Source organism: Talpa occidentalis, unplaced genomic scaffold (genome assembly GCF_014898055.3).
Source record: "Talpa occidentalis isolate TD23 unplaced genomic scaffold, MPIMG_talOcc4v2.1 talOcc4.3, whole genome shotgun sequence".
NCBI lineage: Eukaryota > Metazoa > Chordata > Mammalia > Eulipotyphla > Talpidae > Talpa > Talpa occidentalis.
Genome location: NW_023603184.1, coordinates 47,110,045 through 47,120,021, shown reverse-complemented (window position 1 = coordinate 47,120,021; position 9,977 = coordinate 47,110,045). Strand labels below are relative to the sequence as shown.

Below are 9,977 nucleotides of genomic sequence, written 5' to 3'. Positions count from 1 at the left end.
CCTGGTGGCGCAGGTGGTTGAGCGCTGCGCTGTGGAGCGGTCCACAGCCTCTGCAGCGCCGGTTCGATACTGGCTGGCTGGTGAGGGTCCCACATGGCGCAGCAGACCTCTCCTGTCTTACCCGCTGCTCCCCTCAGCAGTGTATTTCATCAGTCTGCCTGTTCTGCTCCCCGCTCTGTCTATGGTGAATCCTCTCACCCTCCCGCGCATCTGGCCTGTACCCCGGTTCTTGTATAAATAAATAAATCTTAAAAAAAAAAAATCAATCTTCTAGGCTGTGTCCTAGCTTTTGGGTATGTCTCAGCATAGAATTTAGAGTTTTAATGGACTCATTTCCTTGGCTACTGAAACAAATCAAGCATTACAGCTTGAAAATAATCTGTAGCTTTCTTGAGACACACTTTTGCCCTACCTGCCTTCAGATTACTTCCTAATAATTCACAGGTTTGACACTATTTTCTGAATTTTGCAAGCCACTGACAAGAACTAGGCCCTAACAGATCATTCCACCATTAACCTAGAAGCATTAAATGCGGGAGATGGTTCTGAATTAGATGAAATAGGGGAAAGGTAGAGGTGCTAAGGACTTTGATTAAACAGACAAAAATAATACCTACATGAGTATAGATTAGCGTCTTCTAAAATACTTGCTTAGAAATTATAATTTAACTTTTGAATTATAAAATTTATATGTAGCTATCATTTTAAATTAATGCACACTCATTAAATACAATTTGGAATATAGGAAAGGAAGAAAGTAGTTAATTGCCCATAGACTGCAAACCCAAAGTAGTCACTATTGCCTTTTAATGATTTCCATGCAATTATTTTGTGAAAAGCTATACTGTATTTTAAATACCCCTCTGTGGTTTTGCTGCTTTTATTTATACTCTGGCACCATAATTACCAAACTTTTTACCATTAAGAAGCCATTATTTTGTGTGTATATCATTAAAGAACCATTATTTCTGTCTTCATGAATACCAAATTTTGATAAAATTTGTCAACCAAACTATCTGTTTCTAATAATTTTTTTTAATAGTCAAGAACAGGGCCTCCCTGGTGGCATAAGGGGTTAAATCTCAGCATTGTGAAGCTATTGGCAGTCACTGCAGCACAAGTTTGATCTCTGGCCAGGGAGATACCCACATGGAGCAGCAGACCTCTCCTGTCTCACCTGCTGCTCTTCTTAGCAGTGTATTTCAGTATATCCACCTGTTCTGCTCCCGCTTTGTCTCTGGTGGGTCCTCTCAGCCCCTCCCATCCCTGCATCTCTGGTCTATACCCCAGTTCTTGTATGCATGTATGCATAAAAATAAATCTTAAAAAAAAAAAAAGAAAACTCATTGTCTTTAAGGATTTTCATAAGAAATACCGATGTCAGAGATGTCAACTCTATTCCAGGCCAAGGCTTCAAATGTACTCATGAGGCCTCACAACAAAACTTAACAAGAAAGATGAGGTGTTAACATGATAGAATCAGAGTTAAATGCAAACAAAGCCCATGTTTTTTACAATTAGTCTCTTAGTGCAATCTGAACCTTCAGAATATTTTGGGCACCATTAATTTGATAGATATAGTCATAAACTGACTAGAACACAATGCTCTTTGCTCCTTATCTTGGTCTTACATCAGAGTTACTCTCCCGGTATCCTGCGGGCATGCTCTAAATGTTCTGTTTTAAGAGAAAATGGTCCTGCCAGAGTCACCCCATCATTGTTGACTAAGAACACAGAGTGCCTCCAAATGTTTCTAAAAATAGGTTTGATACTCCTGCACAGCACACCTGGCTTTGCACAAATAGTCAGACATTTGTGCAGTGTGCAAACGAGTCCACAGGTGAACTGTCTAGGCCAGGTGGTGGTAAGGAGAAGGCTCCCAGCCCAGCTTTATAGATATCATTATCTCTAAGAGTAGACTTATGTAGACTTATGGAAACTTCTGTAACTTTGGACAGTTCAAAGTTCAAATTCGGGCTAGGCTGACCTTAGGGAACTGAATAATGTATACACTCCAGTTTCTTCATCAGTACAAGTCAGGTTTACAAATGATACTTCATCAGGTAATTGTGAAATTTTTTTTTAAGGATTTATTTATTTATGCACACAAGAACTGGGGCACAGGTCAGAGATGTGGGGGGGGTGAGAGGATTCACCAGAGACAGAGTGGGGAACAGAACAGGCAGACTGACTGAAATACACTGCTGAGGGGAGCAGCGGGTGAGACAGGAGAGGTCTGCCTCGCCATGTGGGTTGCTCCCTGGCCAGCTGGGGCTCGAACTCATCGTACTGCAGAGGCTGAAGATTGCTTCATAGTGTGGTGCTTAACCTCTTGCGCCACCAGGGAGGCCCATAATTGTGAAAATTAAATGAGAAATATAAAAGGGTCTTGCCAAAATGACGTCTCTTTGAAAAAGACTGTGGAGTCCAAAGGAACCTTTAAAAAATGTCATCCTTGTGGAGAAAAAGGAACTCTCCTGTACTGTTGGTGGGAGTGCAAACTGGTCCAACCACTATGGAGAGCTGTGTGGAGATTTCTTGACCTACTAAACATAGAGCTTCCATATGATCCAGCAATTCCACTCCTAGGTATTTACCCAAAGGACACAGAAACATCAATTCCAAAGAGCACCTGCACCCCTATGTTTATAGCAGCACTATGTACAATAGCTAAGCTTTGGAAACAACCCAAATGCCCAAAAATAGATGACCAGATCAAGAAGATGTGGTACATATACACCATGGAATATTACTCAGCATTCAAAAAAGATAAACACATGCAATTTGCAGCAAGATGGATGGCTCTGGAAGGGATCATCCTCAGTGAAATAAGCCAGAAAGAAAAAGAAAAATACCAGATGGGTCTCACTCATAACAGGAATCTAGAAAACTTAAATAAGGGACCAGGGAAATGAATAACTATAAGAAAGTGAAAATCAAAATCAACAAAAAACTATGAACCAGAGACACTCTATGGGGGGTGGGGGGCAGAGAGGGAAGGGATTGGGGTCAAAATAAGGGGGTTGCACACTGTGGAGAGCTGTGTGGAGATTTCTGGACCTACTAAATATAGAGCTTCCATATGATCCAGCAATTCCACTCCTAGGTATTTACCCAAAGGACACAGAAACATCAATTCCAAAGAACACCTGCACCCCTATGTTTATAGCAGCACTGTTTACAATAGCTAAGCTTTGGAAACAACCCAAATGCCCAAAAATAGATGACTGGATCAAGAAGATGTGGTACATATATACCATGGAATATTACTCAGCATTCAAAAAAGATAAACACATGCAATTTGCAGCAACATGGATGGCGCTGGAAGGGATCATGCTCAGCGAAATAAGCCAAAAAGAAAAAGAAAAATACCAGATGGTCTCACTCATAGCAGGAATCTAAAAAACTTAAATAAGGGACCAGGAAAATGAATAACTATAAGAAAGTGAAAATCAAAATCAACAAAAAACTATGAACCAGAGACACTTTTAGGGGGGCGGGGGCGGGAGGGGAGGGATTGGGGTCAGAATGGGGGGGCTGCAATTGTATGGGGAATATAAAAATAAAATTTATTATTTAAAAAAAATATTTTAAAAAAGATAAATGTTAAATTAAAAAAAAATAAGGGGGTTGCAATTGTATGGGGAATATAAAAATAAAATTTATTTAAAAAAAAGTCATCCTTTGCATACCCTGGGGTATTTATTATTACACAGTCTCTAGCCTGAGGGAAACCAGACTCTTGGGAATAAAAGACACCCTTGCTTTCCCTTGACTCTTTTGCACCATACCAGCCTTTGTGCAAAGCAGCCATCTCCTTTCATCAAAGAATAGGTAAGAATAGGTAAGGGATGTTTTCTGGGACTGTACTCTTTTGGTTTGGTCAAAAGGATTAGGAGAGACTTGAAGATATTTCCTCAGTTACTACCAGGTGCAAGGCGTGAGATGAAGAATACAATGCAGTGCATAAGCATGGGCTGATGGCCTAGGCTCCACCTCCTCCTCTTATTGGCCCTGTGGGGAGTCAGTTTACTCATCTTAAAATAGGAGTTGTAATAGCACCTGTTATGTAGATTCAATGAAGAATTATTTGCAATGTGTTTTTAGTAGAGTACCTGGCACATAGTAGGTGCTTTGCTGTTGATAAATCCATTTTGATTGTTTTTTAGTGTTCACTGCATCTAAGCAGATCTTTGTTTTTTCCACTAGGTTATATAAATCTTGAAAAGTAAAGGGGAAATTCACATTGCTCAATGTGTTAGCATCTCTATGCCTCTTCCGTTAGACTGTGTTTTACATGCTTCACACACATTTAATTAATTCCTTTTTGATAGATAATATCATATTATTTTTATAGACAAAGAAGCCAAAGGTGAGAGAAGATAGGAGAACTGTCTAAAGTTATACAGTTTTGGAAACAGAATTCAAATCTCATCGAATGACAAACCCTATAGTCATACACCTTATGATTACATGCCTTGATAGTCATGAGGATATTGGGAGGAGATTCCAATGTTGTGTAATCATATCCTAATATGTAATTATCTCTTATCAATCGCCCTCAATTTTTTAGAAATAATACAAGGACATATAGTTAATATTGTGCCTATGGATCATAGGTAAGAATGCATTCATCCTATTTTTCCAAAGCAAATATAAATTTATGCCAGAAGACAAAAAGAATAACTGATAATTATGTTCCCAGATGGGAGTTAAAGAACTGGAATGAACAAAAGGGAGGAGGATGAGGAAGGGAATATACTTTGTTGACCAGCAAACACTATAAACTCAATTTATAAACTGATGATCACAAACAAGCAGGGCGCATCATATGAAACATAGAATTAACTTCTCTCTGGAGGAAAGAAAAGGTCTGCTGACAAACATGCCACAGGTAATGAGGAAGCATTCACGTGAACAGACTCAGCTGCAGTCTAGGTGTCCCCAAGACAAGTAAGTGTCAAGTCAGATATTAATTAAAAAGGGGGCAGGAGTGAAGAGAAGAGGGGCCACTGTCATTGCTGCTGACATTCAGGTAAGGGTGATGAATCAATGACTTTTGGAAATGGCTTTTGAAAAATGCTATTCAGATGACTCACGGAACATTGCTCCATAAGACAAGGACTGTTGTGATGAGAAGGAGAAAGGAACAGATGTGGAATAGGCGGGGGAGGGTGGAAAAGTGGGAAGAGAAAAGTGGTCAGTAAAATAGAATATTAAAGGTACAGGTAAAAAAAAAATCAGCCTATCAGTCAAATATTTTAATTGAGCAGCTGCTATGTCTAGATGCTGAGGATACAACAGAATGATAACAGTTACCACCATTTAAAAAAAAAGTATACCAGTGCCAAGTACTATGGTAACAAGTCATGCATTTTTTTTTTTCTGTTTTATTCTTAACAACGGCTCTCTGAGGTGAGGATTCCAGGTTTGAGAGATTCATAACAACTCATTAGTAACAATCAGGGAGTCCTAAACCAACTTTGTCTGAGTGTATGTGTACACAACACACACACACACACACACACACACACACACACATACATATACTGACCTTCTCTTTCTTCCTTGTCTTCCTTTTAATCTTTAAACGATTTAAAATGGATGCGTATTTATTTAGAAAAATTGGAAAATGCCATTAACAAGTTAAAAAAAGGCAATGAAATTTTTCAAATCTATTCTTGGTTTTTTTTTTTTTTTTTGCCAGATCATGTATGAAAGCTCTGGTTCTTGCACTTCATCAACACTGGAATATCATCCTTTTTAAAAATGCTCACTTGACAAAGGGAAAAGGAAGCTTATATTTTTATTTGCATTTCTCTAATATTACTGAAGGTTTGTGGAGGGTTTCTTTTTGGCTTCTATGTTGTGTGTGTCACATGCTATTATCTTTTCTGCCTTTTCTTTTGGAATGTTTGTTTCATACATATTTGTAATTATAATAAGAATATCAACTTTATTATATGTAACAAACATTTTCTTGAGTCTCTTGTTTCATTTTAGAATGTTTTCAAGAAGCTTTTTATTCTTGTGTAAGCAAATCTATTGAATGCTTCCTTTAGGTTTCCCTGTCTTCCTTTATTCCCTTTAGAAAGGCCTTCTCCACCCCAAGATTGACAGGGGTGTGCTGGGACTTGAAGGAGGCAAGAGATATGGATTGATCCAGAGAAGGATGAAGGGATTCAAGAAAGATGCAATGAGGGGCTGATAGAACCAGAAACAGGGGAGAGGGAGGTCCAGGGAGTCGCAGAAAGAAAATGAATTTTCACAGACTTGGGGACTTGAGTGCAGGAATATGGAGGCTGGTTTTGATTTGTTAAATGGGAAATAGAGACTGGTGCTGGCTTCTCCCAAAGGGGAGCCCCAGGTGGGGAAGGATTATACATAAGGTTAACTTTGCAAGATGTTGCACAGATGCAAGGATCCAGAAGAGTCAGGATGCTGTTGCTGCAATCCAGGTCCCAGATGATGACATATTAAATGATCAGGGCAGGCTGCAGAAGTGGAGTGGAAGAGATAGGTCCAAGAAATGTTTCTGTAGAGAAACAATAAAAAGTAAATAACAGCAGCAACCCAGGACTTTATAACGTAGTACACTAGTAGACATACAAGAGATAAACAAAAGAGGTTTAAGTCTCTGGTGTTTGGAGAAGGTGAGGTTTCTGTGTTTCAGTGACAGCAGCAGGGAGATTTTAACAATGTAGAGATGAAGTGGTTTGGAAGCTGTGAAAAAGGGAAAGCCTAAATTTAGGATTTGGTTGCCCTAACTTCTGAACACTGATGGAATATCCACAAGAACCTACCCTATAGTTAAGAGGAGCGAGGTCCCCTCACATGTTTGATAAAGGAAGCTTGAGCTCACACAGGAAACTGAGGGGCTTGATTCTATTTTTCTCAGCACATGACTCTGAGGGAAGACCTGTGCTTGAAGAAAGGTAAAGAAGCTTGCTGACTCCGTAGACATACTTTAGGGCTATAATTATAAAGCACAGAGCCTAAAAGGTGTAATTTTGAGAAATGATAGCTTTAAGTGAATATTAAGACTTGGGCTGAGACCCTCCAAGGTTGCCAGATAAAATACAGTTACTCAGTTATATTTGAATTCTGATAGTGAAAACCATTTTAATAAGTACCATCCAAATGTTGTGTGGGACATATTTATGCCCTCCAAAAACAATTCATTGTTTATCTGAAATTCACATTTAACTTGGGGTCCTATACTTCTGTTTACTTAATCTGGAAACTCTACCAATAAGGACAGATTCTAGAAGTCTCCAAGGAGATGGCAGTTTGAACTAGAGGTTGGTGACAGTTGGGAAACAGAAACAGGGAATGCCAACTTTCCAAAGAAGAGAAGATGCAAATCAAGCAGGAGGAAGAGGTAAATGCAGAACAGATGAGTTAATCAATTTATGTTTCTCTAGCACCTACTTTGCCCCGTGCTGGGTACTTTGGAGGCTTCCCTCAAGGAGCTTAGAGTAATTTTTAAGTTATTACGATAGTCCATCACTTAACATGCAGGCATTGAGAACCCAATATAGTGGGCTCAGGCCTTGCCACTGAATTTTCAGATGAAAAAGATATCGTTGGCACTCTCAACAGTAAGGGAGACTAGAATAAGGAAAAAAATGTGGAGATCAATTCAAGCTAGAATATAGTTGGGACCTAAAAATGTGACTTCAAGAGCAACAGGGTGAGCTGAAAAGTGGTGTCTCATTTATTCTCATAGCTTTGCTTAGCTAGCTTTGAAAAGCAGCCATAGGGCCTCCCCTGTGGCGCAGCGGTTGAGCGCTGGGTTGTGAAGCTGCCTGTAGCTTCTGCCGCGCCAGTTCGATCCCCGGAGGCTCCCCGGCCATGGGAGGAGGATCCCACATGGCACGCAGACCTCTCCTGCCGCCCGCTGCTCCCCTCAGCAGTGTACTTCGGTCCTTCTGCCTGCTCTGCTCCCTGCTCTGGCTCTGGTGAATTCTGTCACCCTCCCGCACTTCTGACTGTACCCAGTGCTTGTATGTATGTATGTATCAATCAGTCAATCAATCAATCAATCAATAAATAAATCTTTAAAAAAAAAAAAGAAAAGCAGCCATAGTTCAAAGGAAGTAGTGATCAGCAGAACGTCACATTAATTACAGGACCATTTCTTTGAGCCCAGCCCGATCATTCCCAAGCTCTTTCCATGACACCACACTGGAAGGAAGAGCTTGTGAAACATGCCAGTTGTTTGCATTGACAGGACCATGAAAACACCTGCTCTCCTGCAGGAATTTTTTTTTTTAAGATGTATTTATTTATGCATACAAGAGCTGGGGTACAGGCTAGAGATGCGGGGGGTGAGACGATTCACCAGAGACAGAGTGGGGAACGGAACAGACAGATTGACGAAGTACACTGCTGAGGGGAGCAGCAGGCGAGTCAGGAGAGGTCTGCTGTACCATGTGGGTAGCTCCCTGGCTGGCCAGGGATTGAGCTGCAGAGGCTGCGGATTGCTTCACAGTGCGGTGCTTAACCCCTTGCGCCAACAGGGAGACCCCTGCAGGAATATTTTTTGAAAAGAAAGTTCTGAGCAAGAATTCTTCCCACAAACTCCCTTTCCCCTCTAATTTCCAGGATTCTTTGTAAGAGGGATTTCTTCTGTGAGAAAGTTGAGCGTGTGTGTGTTTTCCTGATGAGGATGCACCATGATGAAGACCCTGAATGGCACATGTTGACACCTATGCCGGTGTGGTTGTGTGGTCATCAGACCTCATGGGGGAGGGGCTCCTGGTGCACAGCAGGCCATCTCCTCGCAGAAGGAGTGAGTACAGGGGCAGAGGCAAAGGGATGGCTGTGTTTTTAAGAACACTTCATAATTTATAAAGTGTTCTAATCCACATAATGCCCTTTCTGCTTGGAAAAATGGACATTTTTTCATCCAGGAACCCAAATCTCAGACGTAAGAGGTGATAAGCTCAAGGGCACACTCGACTCACATTGCAGCTGCATGTCTTCTAGGTCCCTGTAAACAAACCAATAAATCTTTTTCTGGGGATCATCTCTGAGGAATTGAGCCCTTGGATATAAAAACTTATCAACAAAACATTTTGTTCTTAAGTCTTGTCCTTCTCTTTCTGTTAAGAGCTGCCTTTTACTGAGCATGTTTTGTGTGCTATGCCTCATAGTCTCCCTCTAGGTAATACTCCCAATATCCATGTATGTAGACATGGTTTAGTGTGTGTATGTGTGTGTGTGTCTGATTCCAAAGCTGCTATTATCTACTTTCTCATCTCCTTTTTTAGACTCTTGTTCTTATCTTTGACATGAACAAAATGACATTCAAACATGCTTTTGTGTTTTAATTTTCAAATTTATTTGCTACATATTTGTTCTGTCACAGACAAAAGAACAAAAATGTGATCGCCAAAAGAGCTCTCAAATTTGTACTTTAGTTAAAAAAATCATTTGTAAATGTATGTTTAGGATCATATTTATATTTCTGCTGTAAGCCAAAATTATCTATTTACTTAAACTAAGGTCTCAAAAACTTAGATATTGATCTATTCAGGCTCTAAACTCATCCCTTTTCTAAACAGCATGAGGCCAGCTCATACACAACAATACTATAACTTTTTTAGGGTTTACTTTTAATAATGAATTTACTGCAGTTTCTCAATTAGATGTGAATGACCCTGTTTTTTTTGTGGGTATTTTTTTTTTGCGTGTGTAGAAGAAATGGGGTACAGGCCAGAGGTTTCTGAATGAAATTTGTGGAGTTAACATCTCAAGGGAGGATCAGATTTCTTTTCGTCCAAGGCATAGATTCTGTCACCATTTAGTGAGGAGGCGCCTTGTTGATTTTCCTGAAGTTTTAAGATAAAGGCAGAAGTTACTAGACAGAAGGGCCTCCCTAGTGGCTTAGGGGTTAAGTCTCAGCTCTATCACCACCAAGGCCTGAGTTGGATCCTGGCCAGGGAGTTAATACACATATGGCTTAGCCGACT

At 40.2% G+C, this 9,977-nt stretch overlaps 1 protein-coding gene across 2 annotated transcripts in view; it reads left to right on the top strand.

Annotated features, from left to right (window-relative positions):
* Nucleotides 1–7,295: 7,295 nt before the first annotated feature.
* The window catches only part of RAB30 (RAB30, member RAS oncogene family), a 122,529-nt gene continuing 119,847 nt past the window's right edge, over nucleotides 7,296–9,977 (top strand). For both annotated transcript variants that reach the window (XM_037523054.2, XM_037523052.2), the window contains exon 1: nucleotides 7,296–7,381. The gene's annotated coding sequence lies outside the window, so the exon portion shown is untranslated. The remainder of the gene's footprint in view (nucleotides 7,382–9,977) is intronic.